Consider the following 22,474-nt stretch of genomic DNA (forward strand, 5'->3'; position numbering starts at 1 on the left):
AGTTTGAGCCTTTTATCTCTTTTGCCTTTTATTTGCTCTTAGTTTCCCCTTGCCTCCTCATACTTCCTGCAGCTTAGTAAATTTCCTCCTAGCTTCTCCAGTTCTGAAATGCTCGGGCCTCTACCCATGTGTCTTTGCAGATTGAAGACCATTGGAAATGAACTACCTAAATCTTCAGCATTTCTAAATAGAACCCACATCTTCTGAAACATTTCCTGAGGCCTAGGACTGTCACTCCCCTCTTGTGTCTGTTTATGAACCATAATGTCTCCCATCCTGTTGCTACAAGCGTTATCATCTCTGTCTTGTTTGAACTTGTTGAACAGAAATTACAGGGCCCATTGTCTTGGACTAGGCTGTTGCAGTAGGTCTCTACAGACCAGCATAAATTAAAAATGGAGTCATTCCTGCTAAAATTTCACATTGCCAAATTTAAACTAAGTTGTTTATCTGAATGTCTCCCAATATTAGGACTAAAAAGGCAACTACCCAATTTCTCAAATAATCCAGTTTCACCTGGCACAATAATGATGTTCCCTCTGCCTTATTCCTTACATTGAAAAGGTAACCTGGGCCAGGGATTTAGCTCAGTGGTTCTGCTGCCTGCCTCGCAAGCACAAGGTCCCAAGTTCAATCCCCAGTACCAAAAAGAATAAATAAATAAAAGAAAAGGTAACCTGAAGTGACCTTATGTTATTTATCTATTGTTCTGTCCCCTTGTCCCCTACCTTGCAAGGAAAGTAATGCATCAATCTACTTGTTTTTTTGCTTCTGCTTTCTTTAACCTTCCCCCCATCCTAGGACTGGGGATCAAACCAAGGCTTTTTCACAGAGCTGTACTTGTAGCCCATTCTTTAGGTGCTATTTTGAGACAGGGCCTCACTAAGTCACTACATTGCCCAAGCTAGGCTCCAATGTTTGACCCTCCTGCCTCAGCCTCCCAGAGTGCTGGGATTACAGGTGTGTGCCACCATACCTGGTTTCGTTCACCCTTTTGAGTTTGTAAAACCATCCTCCATTTTTTGATTCATTGGAATATTTATTCTGTTTTATAGAATAAAGTCACTTGATTTTAGAACCAAAAGTACAGTCAGTTAAGATCTTGAAATGAAATTGTAGCTTCATCCTCTGACAGATCCTGTATTCTAATGACCTGTTCTCACAGTACCCTAGCTCAGTGGTGGAGAACTTACGGTGCACGTGCCTCAGCAGGCTGTTTGTTTCATTGAAAGCTCTAAAAGGTTCACCACCACTGCCCCAGCTTACACCCCAGCAACTTCTTACCAGTTCAATTCCAGTGCCTTAAATAATACAATGATCCCTCCGTTTATGAACTTTGTTTTACAGTTTTGGGGAAGATGGCCCTGGGTCGTGTTTGTCATCCAATGTGGAGTTTGCAAATGGTAGCAAAATTTTACTGAACATTTTTGTTTGTAAACCGAATTGTTTGCAAACAGAAACATTCATGAACTGGGGTAGAGTTGGTGAACCGTAACTTGTATCTGTTTCCTTTGCTTTATATTGATGAGGCAGGAGATTAGGGCATGGCAAAGAGGCTGGACAATAGAGTGTGACCTGTCAGTCACAGAGAGCTGTCAAATCACAGCTGACTCACATGTGTAAAACAGCTTCTGAGGGCCCGGACCTGATATCTGAAACAGGGTGTAAAAGATGGTGGCTGTTGTTTCCCGGCCACTGTCTTCTTACTCTTGCAAGGATCTGCTCATCCTGCTTCAGTCTCCTAAATAGCTGGGATTATAGGTGTGGGCCACCATGCCTGATTCAGAGGCAATTGTAGCAATGGAAAGGTGCTCATAACTATTTCATTCATAGATATCTCACCTCTGTAGAGGTGTTCCTTGGCTCCAATTTTGGAGGAGTGGGGGGGGGGCTAGCTATATGGCAGATGTACATTGCATCTACAAGGCTTTTGGTTTGATCCCCAATCCTGCAAACACACACACACAAAGACACACACGATGGACTTTGGAGAATGAAAAAAATAGATGCTTCTTGGGAAAGAGAAAGGGAGGAGGGAGAAAGAAGAAAAGTACAGAATTTCAAAGATAATGAACACATGAATAGCCTTGTCTTCCCCCAGCGCCATGGCCATTGCATCCTTCTGTGTTTCTGGGAAGCCTCAGGTCATCTACCATGTACCAGGCTGGGGGATTAGCTGTGTGCACTGTAGCGGCTCCGTTTTTGTGGTGCAGCCCAGATTCTGCAGAAAGCCGTGGAGCAGGCTGAGTCGTGTCTTCTGAGCACTGGCCATCTGAATGCTGAGGTGAACAGCTAGGAATCATCACTAGTGGCTCGTGAGAGTGGTGTGTGGCAGTACAACACACTGGTGGCCTTTTCCTTCTTTTTCCTTTCCTTTTTAAAAATAATCACTCAGAGAAGCACTCTGTCATTGTGTTTATTTCCTAGAAACCACTGAGCAACATTAGGGTTTTCTTTTTTTCAACCCAGGTTTTGAGTGCCGTATCTTGAAGGGAGAGCAGAAATATCTGTAGTGTTCTGTGTGACACATGAGTGAATTGAAATTGATGACAAATTTAATGATGGGTGACAAAGATTAGGTCAAGGACGAGAGAGAAATTTTTGTGAACACATGGGGACTTTTTTTGGGAAAAAAGTATCAAGAAGCATTTAGTTATCTCCTCTCTTCATGAAATAATGCTTTATGGTCCCAAAGTGAATCACAACAATACAAGTAATAAAAAATGATAGCACTTCTACATTATTTACTGTGTGCTGCTCAGCACTGAATATCTATCCCACATTCATTTGTGTCATCCTCACAGTGCTGCGGGGTGGGTGCCATTACTGTCCCCATCTTGCATACACGACAAAGAAAGCCACACCACCCATCCTCTTAACTGCTACGTCACATTACTTGATTATAATTTTTCCTTTTTTACAGACGCTTACATTCTGGGTGATCATTGTACACCAGTGATCTCATACGACTGGATAGACAGTAGGTGAGTTTTTGCCAGGATACTGAATCCGAAAGAGGCTCTGAATACCACCGAGCAAGCCCATGGAAAAGGTGAGTCACACTCACATCTTCCCAAATGAAGCCCTTGCATATTCTCCTACTCCGTAGTATCTTTAAAAGCAAGTTACTCTAAACCAGCAATTTTACTTCTTGGAGCTTAAGTCTAACATCCATCCAAGCCGAGTGTGGTGGCGCACACCCGTAATCCCAGCGCTTGGGCAGCTGAGGCAGGAGGTTTGTCGTGAGATTGAGACCAGCCTGGACTACATAGCAAGAACCAGTCTAAAAAACAAAAATTCATCTAAGGATGTGAAAATATTTGTAAAAGAAAGTTCTTTAAAGCATTATTCATAACCCCTCACCCCCCAAAAAACACTGGAAATGATACAAGTATTTTTCAGTATGGAGATTGTTTGATAACTTGCGGTTCAGACATAAGCAGTAGATAGCTTGTGCCATGAGGTGGGTTCATCCTTCTGTATACATTCTGACACAGAACGGTGTTTTTGTCATATTTTTAAGTGAAAAGAGCTAGTAGAAAAGAGAATTGAAATCCTTACTTTAAAAATCCTGGACATATATGGATGTTTTCATCCTTTCAGGCAATAAATATTTTCTGAGCACTTACTATATACCAAGCACTGCTGCTTTAGAAAAGGGGTATGCCCCTGAAAACCAAAAGAAAGAACTGCACCTAGGGCTGGGGGTGGAAGTAAAGGGCTTGTCTAGCATACCCAGGGCCCTAGGTTCCATCCCCAGTGCTTAAAAAGAAAGAAAGAAAAGTAACCAGGCTGCCAGGCAGAGTACAGTCCTGCCCCTCAAGGGCGGTGGGCTCCAGTGAGGGAGAAGCTAGCCAAGTAAATCATTAACTCTCTACTGATTGTGGTGAGCACCTTGAAAATGACCAGGAACCTGGGGGTGGTATTTGAGAAGAGTACCCCAGGTGGAGGGAACAGAATGTGGGCTCCCTGGGTAGAAGGAGCTCCACACAGAAAGGCGTGTTAGCCCGGGCCAAAGCATGAAGGAAAGGAGTTGAAAGGGGGGTAGATTCAGGGCGCAGTGCACACACCTGTAATCCCAGCACTCAGGAGGAGAGGGTGAGGCAGGAGGATTACAAATTCGACCTCATCTTGGGCAATTTAGGGACTCAGCCAGACCCTGTCAAAATACACAAAGTTTGGGCCGGGGATTTAGCTCAGCGGTTTCGCGGCCTGCTGCGCAAGCGCAAGGACCCGAGTTCGATCCCTTGTACCAAAAAAAAAAAAAATACACAAAGTTCTGGGGATGTAGTTCAGTGCAAAGATCCTGGGTTCAATTGCTATACAATAAATAAATAAATATTGAAAGCAAATGTGTGCTAGTGCAAACTTAAGTAAAATAGGATGATTTGGAGAGAGAAACATACTGTGAGAAATGATAACCCTTTGGCAGTTTATGTATGATTGACTTGTCAAAACTTTTGCACCTGTAGTTTTTTGGTTTGTCTTTTAAAAGACATCAACGCAAGTAAAGGTGGCTATGATCCCTGCACTGTGTTTGAAGTAGGGGTCCAGGGAATATCTGCCTCCTTTCTGCATCCCACTTGGTAGTGATTTTCCTCCCTTATCCATTTTGTGCCCATCCCCTCTCTTCCTAGTAAACCACTACCCCTGGGATTAGGAACTGCACTGCCCTGTTCACAAGAGAGGTTTATCCCTATTCATTGGTTAATAAGTCAGATAGTATCTTTGATTGTAAAGACCATCTTTTCAAATTTGAAATTTAAGCTGGGAATGGTGGCTCATACTGGTAATCCTAGCACCAAGAGGCTGAGGCAGGAGAATCATGAGTTCAAGGCCAGCCTGGGATACATAGCAAGTTCAAGGCCTACGTGAATTACATAGTGAGACTCTGACTCCAGAAAGTTCAGTTTGTGGAAGCAGAAGGCTGAAGGGACCTGGAGATCCTATAGTCCAACTCTCCTGAGGAGCAGCCCCAAGACTCTGCCTAAGAAGCAGTTTAGTTGAGTCCCAGGGGGTTTCCTAGGGTGGTGGCCTAGTCTAGCTCAAGCTGCACTGGGTCATCACGGCCCCTTCTCATTGTTAAGGCTCTTCAAACTGTTCACTTTGCCTCCCAGAAGGTAAATGTAGGAACTGTTGCTTGGCATGGGGGCTGTGGGGACTGACCTTCCCAAGCTCTGGGCCGCTGGCTCTCTAGCCACCGCAGCACCAGTACCATGGTACGGAGCCTCCGCCCAGATTCCATCCCCACATGTGGCCTAGCTCCTCAGCAGGGCAGTCAGCAGGTGCTAAGATGCCCTTAGACAAGCTAGAGAAGCAATGGAGGACTTGCCTGGGAGAGTGGAGGGGGGGCGAGCGGGAGAGGGTGGAAGGAGGGCAGGGCAGGAACAGCTTAGGACCTGGGCCCTCGACACCTGGGCCTGTTGGAGGACTCCAGGAGGCAAGCGAAGATGCACCGGGAGGGAGCTGTGCCTCCCACACAGTGCTGTGAGCAAGGCCGGGCTGCTTCCCGCACCCATCCTGCCCACCCCACCTGCCCCAGGCCTTCCCACTGTGGATGCCTCTCTCCCTGCCCCTCTTCCCCAGCCTAAAGCTCTGGCCCTGTGGGACCCGGCTGCTCCTCTGTGCTCCCAGGTACTGTTACTGGGCCTCATGCTCTGTTGGTGATGGGGAAGTTGATGATACAATAGTTGTGGAGGGCAATGGGCAACATCTAATATACATTGAAAATGGGTTTGGTCTAACAATTTCTACTTCTAGGAAATGATACCAAAAATATCTTGGCATAAATGAACAAATGGCTGTTTCCAGAAATATTTGTAATGTTGAAAGAAAAAATATTCTGCATTTCCATCGTTATAAGAAATGATGGCCCAGCATGGTGATGCATGCCTGGAATCCCAGCCCTCAGGAGGCTGAGGCAGGAGGATTACCACGAGTTTGAGGCCAGCCTGAACTACATAGTGAGACCCTGTCTTAAAAAATAAAAAAAAAGATAAATTATGGCACAGCCGTTCAGTAGAATACTGTGTAGGCATTGATAGAAATGAAATACTAATATAGAAAAATGCCCAAAGTATGAAGAAAAGCAAGTTGCAGAATTACGTTTGCATAATTCTTTTTTGGTTTAAAAGACTACATATATTCATATGTATTATATATATTTAGGTTATGTAAAGAATCAGTATATAACAACATTAACAGTATTTTGTAGAGGTAATGTTTGTGTCTCTGTGTACATGTACTTTCTGATAATTTTATACCCTGATAGATGTTGAATTTTGTCAGATGCTCGCATTGGTTTATATAATCATGTGATTCTTTTTCTGTAGTCTGTTAATATGATGATTATATTGACTGATTTTTGAGTACTGACTTAGTCTTGCATCCCTGAAACAAACCTCACTTGGTCATAATGTATGATTCTCTTTGCATATTGGTGAATTCTTTTTGCTAATATCTGGATAATCTTTAAATCCATATTCATGGTGAACATGAGTCTGCATTTTTATTTTTTGCATGGTTTTATTTGTCTTTGGTATCAGGATAAACAACTTCATAAAATGATATAGGAAGTGTTCTCTTATTTTCTGGAAAAGATTGAGTAGAGCTGGTGTGAATTCTTCTTTAAACATTTCATAGAATTCTCCGGTGAAACCATCTGGGCCTGCAGATTTCCTTTCTGGGAGTTATAAAATTTTTCTTAGCACTCATGGAGCTTATTCAAATTACATGTTTTTTTAAAATTCTTTTATTGGTACATTTTAGGTATACAACACAATTGCATTTCTCATTGGGAAATGTACTTTTACATAATGCATCTTGGTTCTTATTTTTTCCCCATTCCTAGCCCTCCCTTCACCCCCTCCACCCTCCCCTATTTACAAAGACTTTATTTCCATTTTTTTCCATTTCTCATCATTTTTCCTTTCCCTTCTTTCCTTTCCCCTGCCCCTCCCACTACCCCTACCCCTTTGGACCTTTTCTTCCTATTTTGCATTATCGATTATTCATTCTAATCATTGGTACATTTTAGGCATACAATATAATGACATTCATCATTGGAAATTTGCACCTTTACGTAATCTCTCTTGGTTCTTATTTTTCTCCTTTGCCCAGCCCTCCCTTCAACCCCTCCAGTCCTCCCTATTTATAAAGATTTTGTTTCTATTTTTCCATTTTCTCATATTAATCCCATTCCCTTCTATCCTTTCCCCTATCCCTTCCACTTCCTTCCCCTTTGCCTCTTTTCTTCCTATTTCACATTACCTATTATACATTTTAGTCCTTATTTACACTTTCAGTTTCTCACACCAGAGAAACTATTCAATATTTATACATGTGTGTCCTATTTATTTCACTTAAGAGTATCGCCTCAATATGCATCCACTTAGCTATAAATGTATCTCTTCTTATTAAAAGGCTTCTGCACAACAAGAGAAACCACCAGCAGTGTGAAGAGACAACCCACAATGTGGGAAAAAATCTTCACCTGCTCTTCCTCAGACAAAGGTCTACTATCTCGAATATATAAAGAACTTAAAAAGATCAGACCTCCCAAATTTAAAGACCCAATCCGAAAATGGGCATCTGAAATGAACAGACATTTCTCAGACAAAGAAGTAGAAATAGCAAATAAAACATGAAAAAATGTTCAACATCACTAGTCATTTGAGAGATGCAAATGAAAACAATGCTGAGATTCCACCTCACTCCAGAAAGAATGGCTGCTATCATGAAATCAACCAATAACAAATGCTGGCGGGCCTATGGGGAAAGAGGAACCCTGCTCCACTGCTGGTGGGAGTGTAGACTGGTGCAACCACTGTGGAAATCAGTATGGAGATACCGCAAAGAACTAGGATTGGAAGTCCCATTAGACCCCACTATTCCACTGCTGGGGATCTTCCCCAAAGAATTAAAAGAATCATACCACAGTGATATATGTGTGCCCATGTTCATAGCAGCACAGTTTGTGATAGCTAAAACTTGGAAACAGCCCAAATGCCCATCAACTGGAGACTGGATAAAGAAAATGTGGTTTTTTAATAAAATGGAGTACCACTCAGCCATAAAAAATGAGAAATTAAAAAATCAAATTACATGTTTTATACTAGGTGAACTGTGTAGTTTCTGTTGGTACAAGAATTGTTCCTTTTCATGGAAGTTGTGAAATTTATGTATGTAGGGTTATTTACCATAGTTCCTGATTATCTTTTTGATATATGCAGGGTCTCTAGTGATATCTCATATTTCATTCTTGATATTTGTATCTTCTTTTACTTTGCTGGTCTTGCTAGAAATTTGTCAAAGTTATCAAACTTTTCAAAGAACCAACTCTCTGTTTTATTGATTTTCCCCCTATTTGTTTTCTGTTGTTGTTTTCAATTTTATTGAATTCTGTTCTTTGTTTTGTCATTCCTTCTGCTTATGTTGGTCTTTGCTTTTTTCCTCCCTCTCCTCTTTCAATGTTCTTGGGTTGGAAGCTGAATTATCAGTTTCAAACCTTTTTCTCTTTTTTTAATTTTAAGTATTTGATGTTATACATTTTCCTTTCAGACAAGATGGAGTACGTTCAGGGCCTCTGACTAAATTTTCCTTTCAATCATGCCCCAGTGGTGTGTCCCACATGTTTTGATATATTATATTTTCATTTGCATTCAGTTCAGTGCATCATGAAAGTTTGTCTTGAGACCTTCTTCTCTTGGCTCATGAAATATTTTCTTGTCTTTCTATTATTGAGTGCTAGTCTTATTCCATTGTGATCAGAGAATACCCTCTGCATGACTTTAATCCTTTGAAACTTGTTGAATGTTATTTTTTTTAAAGTGACCCAGGATATGATATGCCTTGCCTCATAGGCACTTGAAAGGGATGTTTGTCTTGCATTTGTTCAGTGGCGAGCACACTCTAAATAGCAGTTAGAGCCTGTTATCTATGGCGTTGTTGAGTTCTTCTGTATCTTTCTTGATTTTGTCGTATCCATTTTTGAGAAAGGGCTATTTAATTCTTCAGCTTTAATTGTAGATTTGTGTATTTCTCCTTTAGTTCTACCATTTTTCCAACATTTTAGCTCAGTTGTTTGGTACATACACATTTAGGATTGCTGTTTCTGCTTGGCTGGACTTACTTTTTATCATTATGCGATGTTCTTCAATGTCCGTGGTAATTTTCTTTGATTTAAAATCCACTGTATTTAATAGTTGCGTAGATATTTTTGTGTTTGTTTGAGTAATGTTTTCATTGTCCATTACTTTCTTTTTTTTCTTTTACTTTCTATCCTTTTACTCTCAAAACCTGTCTTGTTATATTTGAATCAAGTGACTTGTAGACACAGTTGGATAAAGAGTTTAAATCTTTCTGTCAATGTCTGCCATTTAAGTGGTAAATTTAGGCTGTATGCATTTAATGTAATTATTGATACAGTAGAATTTAAGTATGCTATTTTATTTTTTGCTTCCTCTGTTTATTTTCTCTGGTTTTTTTTTTGAAGAATTGTGCAATATATTTCAGGGTTTTTTTCATGTGAAAAATGAAGTGGTTAGGATTGAAGAAAAGAAAAGACAAAAAATACAAAAATTTACATTGTTAACTGCTATAAAATTAGAACTAAAATATTGGTTTTCTTCTCACCATATCTTCTTTTTTTTCTTTATTCATTAAGTTCATTGGTACATTTTAGGTATACAAAATGATGACATTCATCATTCAGAATTTGTACTTTTACATGCTACATTTTGGTTCTTATTTCTTCCCAATTTTCAAGCCCTACCTTCAACTCCTCCACTCCTCCCTACTTATAATGACTTTGTTTCCATTTTTTCCTTTTGTTTTCTGTGTTTTTTATGTCTTGGTTTTCTTTTTCTTCCATTCTTGTGGTTTACTTAACATTTTGTTTGTTTCTTCTATAATTTTTTTCTTATACTTTTTGAGTGCATGTCTTTTAACTTTTTGTGGGGTTTCTAAGTATTACTATTGTCACGGTTTAGATCTAAAATGGCCCCCAAAGCCTCATGTGTTTGAAAGATGATTAAATTATGGGGGCATTACAGCTAATTTACTATTAGGGAGTAGAGTCTGGCCAGAAGAGGTGGAGGTCACTGTTGGTTTACACCCTTCCCACTCCTCCCTTGACTCTCTGTCTCCTGGTTGTTGTGGAGTAAGCAGTTTTCCTGTGGCAGATCCTTCCACCATGTCTCCATGCCTTGAAGCCAGCAAACTATGGACTAAGAACATGAGCTAAAATAAACCTCCCCTTCTTTAAATTTGGATTTTTAGTGTCATGACTCAGTTATGAGGAATGTGACTAAGAAAGATTTTGATACCAGAGAGTAGAGATGTTGCTGTGACTGTACTTGACCATGTGGTTTAAATGACTTTGTAACTGGTTTGCTGAAGGAGTTTGGAGATGCTGGCTGGAGAAACAGCCCTTAAAGCTGTAAGCTGAGCTTGATGGGAGATTCTAGTTGGAACTCAGAAGGCCAAAATGCTGATAAAAAAGCAGACTGAAAAGACCAGGCTCAGAAGATTTCAATTGGGAACAAAGGGTCCATTTCTCTACATTTTGCTTATGTCATTTGAGTTTGTAGAGGCTGAGATTAGGAGTGGTGAAGTAATTAGTCTGGTGGAGGAAATTTCAAGGCATCCAAATGTTCAGTTTGTAATAAAGTTAACTACTTGCTGCTTTTTTTAGTGAGAATTACTGAGAGAAACAGGAGGACAATGTCTATTTAAAAAGTTTCAGTTTTGTCAGAGAGAGAGAGCCTACAAAGATGAAGCAGAGGAGAGCTGAAAAAATTAGCATTAAAAAGAAACCAAGTGCTTTGGACTAGGATAATAAGAAAAGTGGCCTGAGGGAAAGGAGTCAGCAAGACCCTTCCCTTTGCAGGCTTAAAGGTATAAAGCTATCAGACTGCTTTGTGAAGATAGCCTCAGGGGAGCCTGTTCCAGAAGGACCACACAGGGAATTAGTTCCTTGGGATTTGCTTCACAGTACTCAGCCATCCATCTAGGGACTTGAAGGCCTCTACAGCCATGATTCAAGGGGACCTGGCTACTGCTTGGGCTGGCAGCAGACCTTGGCATCATCTACACAGTGCTTTTTTTGGGTACCAGGAATCAAACTGAGAACCTTGTGCTTGCTTGGCAGATGCTGTGCTGCTGAGCTACATCCCCAAAGCTTCTTTTTTTTGAGACAGGGTCTCACTGTGCAGTTCAAGCTAGTCTTGAACTCACTATGCAGCCTAGGCTGGCCTCAGACTCACAGCAGTCCTCCTGCCTCAGCCTCCTGAGTGCAGGGATTATAGGCATACACTACCATGCCCGGCCTAGTGCTGGTTTTATAGGTATGCAGAATGCAAGTGTGGTGGGGTCAGGGAAGCTTACACTCAGATTTCTGAAGAAGGTCTGGGAGACCAGGCAATGTGGCCCTGAGAGGGCAGTGTGTGAAACTGTGGGAGAGTGAAGCTAAAAGTGCAGTGGAGACCCCAGAAAGTTGGAAAAGCCAAGACTATGGAACATCGGAGGAAAACTGCAAGAAGCAAGCAAAGCCAGCTCATGAGAGAAGCCATTAGATCTATAACCACCAGCAATTATGTAACCCATCTCCAGCAGATGCACCAGCATTCCCGAATCATAACAGGTTGTTATACCATGTGTAGCTATCTTGAGTGTTCTTGGCTTTGTTCTTCTTAAAGCCCTAAGGTCCCTAAGATGCCACCAAAATGCCCTGCATCTTCTAAGGCTTTGTTAACTGCAGAAGACATAGCATATTTAGGGTTTAAAACAGCCATTTATAACCATTTTTCTGACCATATCTGAAATTCACAGTTTTTCCCAGTTCATGGGTGCTCTAGAATGCAACCACCAGGAATTTTGGGGTCCACTGTATTTTGCACAGAGGTACACATGAATCTTGAGGGGCAGAAACAGAACGTTGTGATTTAGGTCTAAAATGGCCCCCCAGCCTTGTGTGTTTGGAAGGTGATTGGATTATGGGGGCTTATAGCAGACTTGCTGTTTGGAGTTGGGGTCAGGTCGGAAGAGGGGAGTCACTGTGGGAGACTCACACTGTGAGTATGACCTGGAAGGGTGTATCTCCCTTTCTGCTTCCTCCCTTGACTCTCTGCTTCCTGTTTGGCATGAGATAAGCAGCTTTCCCTTACCAGATCCTTCCACCCCACCTTCCTGCCCTGGAGCTGGACAACAATGGACTAAAAATGTGAGCCAAAATAAACCTTTTTCTTTAAATTGCAGGTGTTAGGTATTGTGTTTCAGTGACTAGGAAAATGACTAAGACAAATATATATGTTACTATATCTACAAATATAGTATTACTATTTATGCTACTATATAGAGAATAATGTTATATATAGACATATGTACAGTAATGTTAGAGATATATCACATTTATATATATAATTACTGTCTACTGTTAACATTTTACCAGTTAGATGGAGTATAGAAACCTTAACCCTTTGTTCTCCCTATTTATAATTGTCTAAAATATTTCCTCTACATAGAGAGCCATATCAGACAGTGCTATAATTTTTGCTTCAGTGGTCAAACATTATTTAGAAAACTCAAGAGAAGAAAAGTATTTATATTTACCCATATTTTTGCCTCTGTGCTCTTTCTTCCTGATGTCCCAAGATTACTTAACTTTTTTTTTCTATTTATAAAGTTGGCTTAGCCATTCTTTAGTGTATGTTTGCCAGCAAAAAAAAAATTCTTTGGTTCTCTTTCATCTGAGAATATCTTGATTCCCTTCATTCCTACAGGTATTTTCTCTGGATTTAGAACTCTAGGTTGACAGGTTTTTTCAGCACTTGAAAAATATGTCATTTTCCTTTTGGACTCTATGTTTTTATGCATATGTGTGTTTGCATGTGAAATTTGCTGTCATTCAAATTGTTTCCCCCCTGCAGGCAATAGTTTTCTTCTTTGTCTTTAGTTTTTGGAAATTTGTCTATAATTTGCCTCAGTGTGGATATCTTTAGGTTTGTACTCTTGGGGATTTCTCAGCTTCTTGAGTCCCTAGGTTTATGTATTTTTCCACTTTGAAGGAAGTGTTCAGTTATTGTGTCTTGGATGACTTTTCAAGCCTGGCCTTTTTTTGCTCCTCTTCCAGCACTGTGGTGTCACTGGTCTTAGATCTTCTATTTTAGTCCCGCAGATACCCAAGACTGCTTCTTGTTGTTATTGGTTTTTGATTTTTGAAACAGGATCTCACTATGTAGTTCAGGCTGGCCTTGAACTTGTGATGATCTCCCTGCCTCAGCCTCCTGAGTGCTGGGATCACAGGTACAGGTCACCATCCTTGGATTTTTTTTTTAACTTTATTTTCTCACTGTGTTCAGAATGAATAACTGCTATTGTGCTATCTTCAAGTTTATTTATTTATTTATTTATTTCTGGCACCAGGAATCAAACTTGGGACCGTGTGCTTGCGAGGCAGGTGGCAGCACCACTGAGCTAAATCCCTGGCCCTCATTGATTTATTTTTTATATTATCTCCTACATTCTGCTGTAAAACCATCCATTGATCTTTTTAAAAAATTTGTTACTGTGATTGTTTTTAGTTCCAAAATTGTTATCATTTCATCTTTGTGTTACCTATTTCTATACTATGTTTTTAGTTTGTTTCAAGTATGTTTATAATTGTTCATTGAAGCATTTTCATGATGGCTGCTTTATAATTGTTGTCAGATAATATCTTTGTCATCTTGGTGTTGGACAGAATATGTTTTCAGCATTGTCGTGAGCTGGGGAGAGAGTTCAGACCTCTGTGAGCCCACATCATCAATTACAGGGTGTGGGTTTCCCCCTAAAAGGAAGAGAGCTTTGGCCAGGCAGCCTTCTCTTCATCCACTGAGGCTGTCCTCAGAAGGGCTGGTAGCCCAGAGTGGTCTGTCAGCGGCTCTGACAGCTTAGCGGGTGAGGCCTTCATCTTGAAAGTTCCCTGGGGACTTTGACACAGTGGTGCCACGCTTTCCTGTCTGCATGGGCTAGGGACAGGTGGGGATGATTGCCTTCCTTCAGTTGTGGTCAGACTGGGAGTTATTTCCTTACAGAGCCTCTGTGTTCTTGATTTCTGCTCTTGACTAAGGAGACGCCTTGGACGTAGGGAATTTTCCTTGGGTGGTTTCTGGCTGTGAGCATAGAGTTCTTACCTTGTCCCTTTCTCTGCATCTGGCTCAGCAGCTTTGCTTCCATGTAAACTCCTCTTTATGACTGCACTGTCACCTTCAAAGACATCCTTGTTAAGAGTACCAATAATATGACTGGAATTTATCAAGCACCACTGTTTCAGTCAATTTACGTATTTTACCAAGTGTTTACAACCCTCTCTATACTGTAGAAATTATTCCTCGTTGGGCTGGGGATGTAGCTCAGTGGCACTGCTGCCTGCCTTGCTAGTGCAAGGTCCTGAGTTTGATCCCTGGTATGCAAAAAAAAAAATTATTCCTTATTTTGCAGCTGAGCAAGTGGAAGCTCGGAGAGGTTAAATAACATGCCTAAAGCCTACAGACTAGTAAGAAGTAGGGTCAGAAGCAAACTTTTGTGCATTTTCCACCGTATCATGCCATCTCTATTGTATTCACTTCCATGCTCTGCACAAAATGAGACCACCACATCCAATTTCCACTTTAAAAAAGAATTTGGAAGAAAACAGTTGAAAATATTTTCTTTGGTTACCTGTAAGCTGTTAGGGTTATGGGTGATTTTGTTTTCCATACTCCTCAGCCTTTTCCAAAAAAATTACAGCAATATATATATATATATATATATATGAAAAAGACTTTAAAAAGAAAATAAACAGCCAGACCAAAAAAATTGTTAAAAAATAATGCCAGCTGTCAGTGGGGACAGAGTGAAATAAAACCAACGGTGTGAGAATAGGCACAATTTTATACTCTGCCCTCATTTGTAGGAATGATTCAATTTATATACTAGACGAGTTTCTGAAATGTTGATTCTAAATCAGTTTTTTCTAAGTTGAAGCCTATTTTAAATAGGTAAGGAAAGTGCTTATATGAATAATATTGTAGTAATTCTCTCTGTAAAGTTGTAACCATACATTTATTTACACTTTTACAGTTCCTAGTGCATCTAATACAGGTTGAGTACCCATTATCCTAAATGCTTGGGACCAGAAGTGTTTTGAATGTCTGACTTTTTTGGATTTGGGGATATTTGTATACACATAATGAGATATCTTGGGGGTGGAACCCAAATGTAAAAATGGAACTCCTTCATGTTTCATATACACCTTATAGACGTGCCTGAAGGTATCCGGGTAAGGCTCACCACTGAGCTAAACGCCCAACCCATTAGTGCACCTGTGTTTTCACTGCCACAGGTCACATGAGGTCAGGCGTGAAATTTTCCACTTGTGGCATCATGTTGATACTTCAAATGCTTTGTATTTTGGAGCGTTTTGGATTTTTGTATTCCCGCTCTCTCTCTCCTTCCCAGAGCTGAAAGTGACTCCTGGTCCATATTCCTAACCACAGCTCAGCAGCTAGGTTGAACCCAGAGCCTTCGAACTGACCTACATTCCAACCCTCCTTTCTATTTTTATTTTAAGATAGGGCCTTACTAAGTCACTAAGCTATCCAGCAGCCTGGGCTTGAAGTTGAGATCCCCCTGCCTCAGCCTCCTAGAGTACTGAGATTAACACTTGTTGCCACTACTCCTGACCTAGACCTCCTTTCATATTTTTACTCTCTGCAAACCAGGTAAAGTCTGAGGACTTTTTTTGAAATCCTAAAAGGAAAAAATTGGGGGCTTAAATTCATGTCTTATAATGGCTCAACGTAGTCTGTCTACTTTGAATTTGTCTTACAAATCATTTTGATTTGGAGTGAATTTGTTTATAAAGCATTGCTTTCACTGACTCTGATTCCTACACTGTGCAAGGCTCCGTCCTTTGCCTGGCACAGCAGTGAACAAACAGACAAGATCTTGGCCTCCTGAAGTCCACAGTAGACGGGGGCTTGTGGCGAGGTGGAGGGAGTAGTCAGGCAGGGCGGTGTCCGATGGATGGTGGTGAAGTATGCTGAAAGCCAGCGGGGAGACAGCGGCTCATTGGCATGTGGGTCTTGGTGGCCCTTCTCGGGATGAGGAATTTGTGTTGCACTTGGAGAAGGAAGAGAAACACCAAAGGAGGATCTGCGTGACTAGAGTTGGGGCTCCTGCAGGGCTGCTGAGCTGAGGTTAGGAAGATAGCCCAGGAAGCACCTTCAGCTCCTATAGACGGGGACCCCGTGTCCTTTGTGGGACCTCAGCCAGCTGATTCTGGTGTGTTCCAGCCCCGGCCCCAGCACTGACTCTTCACCTCACTGTGAGCAAATGGATCTCTGGGCTTCCAGCCCTGGTTTCTGATTCAAGAAGTGCAGAAGTTGTCATTGTCCCTGTCTCTTACTGAAGTTATTTTTCCCCCCTCCTCATTATACATGAACTCCGTGAAGACTGGAATAAAGCCTTTGTTTGGTATCTTACTTCCCCATTCCCTCAACTCATCCATCCTCTCACCTCCAGAAACATCCGGGCCACTTTTGTTACCTTACGTCAGGTGGGTGATACAGGAGGCAGAAATAAAGAAGTACACGGAGGTTACAATAAGCTGGATGTTTTGTCCAATTGTAAAACTGGCAACATGACGAGTTATAAAAAGAAACAAGAGGCCTGCGTAGGCAGGCACTGCAGCTGGCTTGCTGCTAGCTCCCAGCCTCCTGCACCATCTGGGCCCTGGGCAGAGCCCACTCTGCATGCTCCCCCTTCCCTGGAATGGCTTGCTTGGAAGAGGCGCTCTCCTGCCTGTGGGGTCTTAGCCTAGAAGTCTTGGAAGATGAGATGAATCTGCCTGAATAACCCACGTTTCGTACCTAAGGCTCCATCCCGTGGTACCCTCTTGGAGAATGTAGTGAAGGGAAGGAGACTTGGAGAGGGGTAGATATTTGCTCAGTTCCACCCATAGGGAAGAGGGAATAGCATTCTGAATTCCACTCTGATGCTGTACCCCCTGCTGCAAGCTCTCCCTGCCCTCTCATTGCTCCCGGAAGGAAGTGTGGTGTCCTACAGAGGCAGAGGCTTCGAGGCCCTGCCAGCCGCCTTCCAGCCACTGGGTTTCTCCTCACCATTCTGCTTTCCTCACTGTCTTTGGCCTTTTTCTCACCATGACATTGGCCCTCCTTGCTCTTTCTTAGGCTGGAATCCCCCCACCCCACCTCTGGCAAGTAGTCTTGTTCCTCCCCATCCTTCTACTTCACATCTGTTTTTCTTTTTCTTTTTTTTTGTGGTGCTGGGAATTAAATGTAGGGCCTCACACATGCTGGGCAAGCGCGCCACCACTCAGCTTCCTCCCCAGCTCTTTCATTTTCATTTGAGACAGGGTCTCACTAAGTTACCCAGGCTGGCTTTAAACTCTTTATCCTCCTCCTGAGCACGTGAGTGCATAGGGTTATAGGCCTGGGCCAGAGCACCTGCCTGTGATTTCTCTTTAGTGCCCAGCTTCCCTGTTGGCTGAAAGTCCCCTGAGAGAAACATGGTGTCTGTCCCTCATCATGAAGTCTAGCAGAGGGGTGCTAGCTAAGTCTTGGTTGAATGAATGAGCAAGGAGGCCTTTTGAAGTCTTCCAGTGCTGCCTAGATTTTAGGGTGAAATTTGAGCGATCTCTTGCCCTTCTGATGCTTTGGTGCCTTGGTGAGTGAAAAGCCCAGCGCCTGTGCTGGAAAGTGAAGGTGAGAGTCTGCTGAAATAACAGGAGCTCTTTTAAGTTCTTACCATGTAGAGCCCTGCTCCACACTCTTCACCTGAACCTGCACAAATGCTACTGTAATCTCCACTCTGCAGCCAGACTTGGGGGTAAGGGCAGGGTTTGTGGTGAGCAAAGCAGGAAGTAAAGCAGGTGGTGGAAACTAACAGAAGGAAGCACAGGAGGCAGGCTCAGTCTGGGATCAGCTGGAAGCAAGGGACCAGCCTTATTCCTGGGAAGTACATGCGGGTGTCTGAGAAGCCTGTTGGTTCCATGTCACACAGTTTGTTGGTGACAGAACTGCCACAGGAGCTCAAATGGCCTCCCAAGTCCATGTGTTCACTGGGAGATCCCCAGATGGTGGATGAAGCAACAGGTTCTAGTTCACCTCTTGAGTGTAGCCGAGGTGCATTTATCTGAAGCATTGAGGTTGCATTTGGGATCGATATGAGCAACACCCTGCCACCAGCAGGGCCGTGTCTGTAGGAGCAGATGCAGAACCTACATTGGTTCCAGTGGGAGGCTGACATTTAACTTGCATTCTTCAGGATGGAGGTTACAGAGAAGCCCCTGCACTGATGCACTGAGCCCCATCTTTTGATCTAGATATTTCTGACTAATATCCCAAGTAGTTTCTCTGCTCTCTGGTTGAGCCTCCTTCTCTGATAACAACAAACCCAGCTGCTTCTCTGAAAGCAAAAATTCTCCTTCTAAAGCTCAGTCTTCTGCTGCCAGAAATTGGCAGATCTGGGGCAATGTGGGTCTGGTACAGTGTTCAGAGTGGACGTCTCATGCCTGCACTTCCCCTCTTGCACACTAGGTGGCGGCCTCCCCCGTGTCCAGAATGCAGGAATTCACCTGGCTACACTCTGGGAAGTGCTGGCTGTCTGGAAAGATCATGGCCCACAGGGAAGGGAAAGATACACACTTAAGAGACAGACTGGACTACGAGGCCTGTGCAAAATGGCAAGTGGTAGAAAGAGAAATATAAGACCCAGTTTAAAACCCCTGGAGCATTTAGAATTTCCATACACTATCAGAACATCTGCCAGAGTCTAATTTTTTGAGCATCCAAGCAATATTTCCCAATTTTCCCTGTCTTTCACATCTGTCAGCAGCACAAAACTACATCCACATGTCCCAGCTTTTTGGGTTCAGAAATACAGTCTCTATAGATAGGCTTTTAATGAAAGGAAAGACAAATGTCAGTCTAATGGTGAAGCCAAGAAAGGATTCGCAGAGGATGTAAAATGAAGCTGGGTTTAAAAGGGAGAGGGGCAGCCTGAAATGGAAAGGAAGCAGGTACCCCATGGAGAGCTGGGAACTTGCAAATGGATCAGTATAAAGGAGAAAAGGAGATGAGAGAGAGAGAGAGAGAGAGAGAGAGAGAGAGAGAGAGAGAGAGAGGGAGCGGGAAAGTGGAAGTTGTATTTGATCTTAAAGACATGGGGAGGGTGCAGTAACAGGGAGATCAGAGTTCACAAAAATGTTCTGTGAAAAAGGTTATCATGACAACAGCCTGCAGCATGGGTTAGGGATGAGAGACTGGGAAAGGATTTCCTTTACAGCTTTGCTGTGTCCTAGGTCATAAGTGTCCCATTCAGGGGGTTGTAGATGTGGACTAGTCAGCTTTTTGTTGCTAGGACACATGCAAGTTAAAGACAGAAAGGTTTACTTTGACTCACAGTTTCAGAGATCTCAATTCAGGCTCCCAGGCAGAAATATCATAGTGGGAGGGCATTGCAGAGGAAAGCTGCCGACCTCATGGCAGCCAGGAAACAGAGAAAGAGGAAAGAGGCAGAGAGAGGAAGGGTCTGGGGACTGGACGTGCCCTTCAAAGGCACTCCCCTAGTGACCTACGTCCTTCAACCCCGCCCCACCTCCTTTTAGCTCATGAATGCATCCATTGATTGAGGAAGTTAGTGCCTTCAATAGCACAGGGCACACATGGACATTTGTTTTAGTGATAATAGAAACTAAAGCAACAGTGTGAATCTACAGGCAAAGGCTCCAATGGAGGCTTAGGAATAAAAGGGGGTAATTATAGAAGGACTTTGGTTTGAAGGGTTTAAGGGCCATAGCCCTGAGAAAATCAGAATGGAACTAGGTCTTAGGGCACCACTGGGATGGGCCAGGGGCTGGTGAGTTTACACCCGGTCATGAGTGTGGTATTTTTTGGAGACTTTTTCAAGTTTTAGGGGATCTGCTCCTGTTGTAAGATATGGATCAGGGATCAGCAGCTGTTTTCATCCTTGGAAGCATCATGTTTTCCTGGTCCCTTTATAGCACAGCTGGTCCTTGCAATGACCAGTGGAGGGGATAAGAGGAGGTGCATTCCATACAGTGTTGGCAAGGTAGGATGGGACAGGAACACGTCTTTCCCTTCAGTGGGCGGTGGGTCATGGATTAGAGCCTGAGAATCCTCCCATCTCCTGTCCCCGAGGGCACGTACCTGTCCCATTTCATCATGATCCAGTCTCCTTCTGAAAGCCCACCTCTTAGCACCTGAGACTTGGATATTTTGGATCTAAACCATATCTAGGTGGCACTCAGCTTTTCAGGCCTTTCGACATTACATAAAAATCTTCTTCAGTCTTTGCATCGGTAAACTTTCCCAGTTTAACTGCAGTCTTGATCGATGTCTTTCCCAGGAGGTTTGTTCTAACATGTGGTTCAAAGTGCTGTTAATCTCTTTCTAACTAGTGTACATTTTTATCCTGCATCTTAGTTTTATTTCCTCCCACCATTTGGCATTCTCTGCCTGCCTCAGTGTTTGGCATAGTGTGGTGATAATTGAAGGGTACTTAAAAACTCTGTTGACATTTAATTGCTATACAACAAATCAATGTACAGTTATTAATTATATTGCACATATCTAAAGTGCACATTATTTTTGAGACAGGGTCTCATATGAACTCAGGCTGCCCTTGGACTTGCAACAATCCTCGGGCCTTGAGCTCCCAAGTACTGGGATTACAGATGTGGACCACCACACCTGGCCTAAAGTGGGCAGTTTGATGTTTTGACCTATATGGCTGCACAAGATTATGAATGAACGCATCATTCCTGAAGTTCCTTATGCCAATTTGGAATCATTTCTATCTGTGTTCTGCAGGAAGACTATCTTCCTGATTGACATTGGTGGTGATCAGACTAGAGAGTGGATCCCCTTTGGGCAGAAACAAACTCCATGCCGTTTCATGGATCATTCCGTTTACCACTCTATCTCCCCACTATGTTTAGGGTGAGTTCTGAGACTCCCTGGGGCCCATTGTGATTGACAACTTGGTCCTCAGAGTGGTGCTGTTGGGAGGTGGGTGTACTGGGAGACCTTGAGAGATTGGATTTACTGGGAGCCCTTGGGTCACTGGGGCTGTGCCTTAGAGGGGATTGTGAGGCTGCTTTCTCTTTTACTTCTTTTACACACACACACACCATCTCTCCGTGATGTGTTGCCATATGTCACTCTCAAAACAATGGCCAAACAAGATCAAACCTGATCAAGCAAGATCAAAACCTGGTCTTGGATTTGAACTTCCAAAACCATGAGCGAAGTAAACTTTTCTCTTTATAAGTTATCTGTCTCAAGTATTTCACTGTAGTAATGAAAAGCTGACTGATACACTTTCTTTCCTCCCACGGCTCCATAGGACTGAGGAAGTGGTTCCAGTTAAACGTTTTGCAACAGTAAAAGCCATGCACTGATACAAAATTCAGAACTGCTTCTCTTGTGGCTTTAAATTATCCTTATTTTGTTTCCAGTAAAAATGAACGTAGTCATCATTTTTTATTGTCTACCAAATGCCAGATATGGGTCTAAAGGCTCTGCACATAATCTTTCAACCCACTTTTCTGAGATGGATATTTTTTTCTTTCTTTCAGAGAGAAGTTAGGGCCCCATAGATGTACATAGAGGCAGGCACTGGTACTTGATCTTTGCTCTGTGCTAGCAGGGTCTCTGTGTGCAGCAGCACAAGTTGCACACTGCCTAGTTCCAGTAGGTGTCATTCACAGGAACTGCAATGGTCTGTCCCAAAGTCCTTTCTCTTTGTACTTTATTACGTTGCCTACCTAAGTGAATCTGATATTTCCTCCTTCTAAATGAGCCAAGCAAGATGGAAACTGCTGGTACAAAGGAATATTCCCTGGGAAATTCTGGCTGATCGTTAGGAAACCTTATAAAGTTGTACATATTGTCGTGAATTTATCAAGGTCTGGAATTTGGCTTTCAACTGGTATTTTGTTATGGCAGCCACAGTTGAACCCCAAGCCAACTGGATTTTGCCATCTACACTGAGTATCTTCTCATCTGGGAAGTGGTTGAATGGACCCAAACTCCACTCTTGAGTTCTAGACCCCAAACCTCCTCCTCCTTTTGGCTCTCCAGGTCAGCAATTGGCTATACCACCTGGAATCATGCTTGGGACTTCCTTCTTCTCCCCCTCTCCAGCCAGCTGGTCACCAAGTCCTGCCATCTCCACTACCTGTGTATAGCTCTTTTCCACCCAGCTATTACTACTGTTGGACCAGTACTGTTAATACTGTCAGTACCAGCCTCTCTCTCCTCACTGGCTCCCACATCTCTGCTGTAGTCACTTCTGATCAACACTCCCAGCAGTCAGAGAATAGTTGAAAAAAGCTAAATCTGTATGTCTCCAAACTCCTTAACCCAGTTTCCAAAGCCATGAACAATCTGGAGCATTTCTCCCCTCATAG

General features: G+C 42.7%; 1 long non-coding RNA gene across 3 annotated transcripts in view; it reads left to right on the plus strand.

Moving 5' to 3' along the window:
- Nucleotides 1-22,474, plus strand: part of LOC147827038 (uncharacterized) — a 32,986-nt gene that overhangs the window by 4,542 nt on the left and 5,970 nt on the right. For 2 of the 3 annotated variants that reach the window (XR_015453023.1, XR_015453024.1), the window contains exons 2-3: nucleotides 2,924-3,052; nucleotides 7,423-21,002. This is a non-coding gene — a long non-coding RNA (uncharacterized LOC147827038). The remainder of the gene's footprint in view (nucleotides 1-2,923; nucleotides 3,053-7,422; nucleotides 21,003-22,474) is intronic. The other variant, XR_015453025.1, reaches the window with a different exon arrangement.

The sequence above is a fragment of the Heterocephalus glaber genome, unplaced genomic scaffold (assembly GCF_053883595.1).
Source record: "Heterocephalus glaber isolate CG9 unplaced genomic scaffold, H.glaber_assembly_v1.0 deba00001457, whole genome shotgun sequence".
NCBI lineage: Eukaryota > Metazoa > Chordata > Mammalia > Rodentia > Bathyergidae > Heterocephalus > Heterocephalus glaber.